The sequence below is a fragment of the Atta colombica genome, unplaced genomic scaffold (genome assembly GCF_001594045.1).
Source record: "Atta colombica isolate Treedump-2 unplaced genomic scaffold, Acol1.0 scaffold157, whole genome shotgun sequence".
Taxonomy (NCBI): domain Eukaryota; kingdom Metazoa; phylum Arthropoda; class Insecta; order Hymenoptera; family Formicidae; genus Atta; species Atta colombica.
This window is the reverse complement of record NW_017259247.1, coordinates 188,626-191,633: the sequence shown is the minus strand read 5'-3', so window position 1 is coordinate 191,633 and position 3,008 is coordinate 188,626. Positions and strand designations below refer to the sequence as shown.

Genomic DNA, 3,008 nt, shown 5'->3' with positions numbered 1-3,008 from the left:
ATATATATATATATTTTTTTCACAATTGTGTTAATTTCCAAAAACTGATCTTTTTTATTATTTTTCAAGAAAAATTATTTTTAAAAAAGGTATAATCAAGTTTATTTTATTATGCTTTAGTATCATATATAGAAGAGAGTTGCCAACCTACTTTGCGTACCTTCTATTTAACTTTCATTGATATACCTATTTTTTCGATCGATTTTTGACACACTGAATTTATTTTTGTAAATTATTCATATCAATTAGTTTTATTATCAATCTTATTCCTTAGTACGATTAAGAAACTTGATTTAAGAAACTTGATAGATTTTATAAAAAATACCAACTTAATCTTAATAATAATTGCAATTGTGTACACAATGAAAGTAAAATAAACTATAATAAAGCTTTTTTTATGGAAATATAAAAATTCAGAATACAAACGTATTATTATATAAACGTATTATTATATTACATAAATTGATCAAAACTTAACATCACTTATACTTGACTATTTTTTATAGTGTTAGCGCGCATAAAATATAGTTATTATTGATATAATTTATTAAATCTTTATCTTTATTATTTATTTCTCATATTTTATCTCATATTTTTGTTAGTTTAAATGTTGCTCATATTAAGTGATAATGTAAAATATTAATGAGGTGTGATTTAAGTGACTCACATTTAGTAACTCTCCCCTATATATAAAGAAAATTAAATGATACAATATATAACATTAAAAAAATACATACCACCTTAAAATAACTTTGTCATAAACTTTCTCTTAATTTTCTTTTATATATTCGCCTATATTCTGATTCGTTTCGAATTCTCTTAATTAATAAAGAGAAACATATTTCTCAACTCCAATGACTTTCCGACATAGATGAATTTAAAATTTAAAATGTGAGATACTTTATGTAGCTTGTTTAATAAATGTACTAAAAAAATAGAGAAAATTTATATTTAAAAAATATATTTTGGAGTAACGCAGCATAATTTTAGACATGATGTAACAGCAGACGTAAATATATTATTTTTCCTGAAAATTATATACAATGTAAGAAAAAATATATATATCAAGATCAACATCTTTCTTAGCTCCATTTTTGCATTTGTGATTGCTACAGCTTTCCCTCTCCTATAATTTCAATACTACAATATTTTTCTCTTTATTATTATTTCTTGTTATAATAGATCTTTATAAACATTATACCCTTATAAGTATATTATATTTTATTTGTTTTCTTTATTATTTGTATCACATCTTGTTTATTATAAGCATAAGTTGATTATTATGATTGATTAATTATTATGATACAAAATATAATAAATACATAAATTCTTTACATACATATACACGCATATGCATGCATACGTACATAAAGGAAGAGTTATAATTACCTAATGTGTACTATTAAAACACATTTGTAGCAAAACTTTATATGACAAATAGAAACATAAATAATAAATGTAATTGTGTGATTATTATATATTTTATTTCCTATTTTTTATTTCCTATTTTTATTTTTAATAATATTTCGAGAAAACGGTTTAAAAATGTTTATTCAGACCTATTATTTTATTATTTTTATCATTTTCATTATTTTGTTATTTTTTCCACTGTTTTTGTTTTAATATATTTTCTTACAAAATAAAGAGAGCTATATAAAATGAAGAGAATTTCAAATAATAGATATTAAATATTAGATTAATAAAACAGAAAAATTAAGAGTTGAAATAGAGATAATGAATATTATAAATTTTCGAAATTCTTATGTAACTACCTGCCAATTAGAACAGAAATGCGAATTAAAACGAAGAAGAGGAAAAAATGTAGATAATAAATAAATGTTCATTTTTTTCCTAAGATATTCAGCTCAGCCTGAAGATCCTAAGCGAAGCAGCTGCTGCTGCATCATCGCGTTGCAGTGAGTATCCACTAGTGGGGGTGTAACACGTTTAACACATGCACGTGTTCTCTCGGCAGACACGCACAGAAGAATGGCTCCGACGCCATCAACGCATCACGACACGACTCGTCGTAAGAGAGAGAGCGCGCGCGCGCGCGCGCACGCGAACGACGTATCGCCATTTTATATTATTATTTTCTTTTGCTGTAAAATTTAGCCCGCAAAAACGATTAGTTAGTCATTAAATGCGATAGGTACGATAGATTTTAAAATCGTTTAGTTAATTCTTGGATATGTATGATTTTTGAATTGTTGAAACTCGAGCTATACGTTTTATTGTTAACTCATTGAATCTATACCTTCAACGATGCACAAACGCTCACCAAATAATCACATCGATACACAAACACTTCCATGCAAACTATTATATGCGTACTATTATACGCATATCAATTATCCGAAAATCATTAACATTCAATGTCAAAATTGAAAGCCGCAACGAAAGGACGAGCGTTCAAGTTACAACTCCGACGGTTCACCTTCGACTGAGACCTGAGGCTAGCGGATCGTGTGGAGTCGCTTGAGAGTGGAACGGCAGACACAAGAGAGAGCTAGTGGCACCAATAGCAACGATTTGCTGAACCGGAGTGGATTCGTTTTTGGAACTTTCACTGTCAATGCGCGCCTTGTATCGCAGTGTGCTTTATGCCTGACTAAATCTGCACGCTCATGTGCTTGTAGTAAATTATGAGTAGTAAAAAAACTTTCACCGATAATATAATAAATTTTTTAATTAATTCTATTTATTATTTCTTTTTAAATTATAAATTATAGTTCAAAAGAGTTCAAAAGAGTTAGAGAAAAAATGGAATTACATTAATGTAATATGAAATTAACATAACTAATTATGAAAGTCCAGGGCTCGGTAAAATAGTTGATATAATTTATTTAAAATAAAAAATATAAAATAAATTTCAGAAACTTATTTGAAATATAAAATCGTACGAGTCGGTAAAGTAACTGATACGATCTATTTGAAGTAAAAAAAAAAAAATAGATTCCGAGAATTTATTTAAAATATTAGGTAAGAAATAGATCACAAGAAATTAT

At 26.7% G+C, this 3,008-nt stretch overlaps 1 protein-coding gene across 5 annotated transcripts in view; it reads right to left on the bottom strand.

The window, feature by feature from the left end:
* The window catches only part of LOC108685777 (ecdysone receptor), a 286,435-nt gene that overhangs the window by 125,005 nt on the left and 158,422 nt on the right, over window positions 1-3,008 (bottom strand). For 2 of the 5 annotated variants that reach the window (XM_018190742.1, XM_018190745.1), the window contains exon 1: window positions 2,258-2,387. The exons of 2 other annotated variants lie outside the window; for them this stretch is intronic. The gene's annotated coding sequence lies outside the window, so the exon portion shown is untranslated. Of the gene's footprint in view, window positions 1-2,257; window positions 2,388-3,008 lie in introns of those variants that run through there. One more of the 5 variants, XM_018190744.1, reaches the window with a different exon arrangement.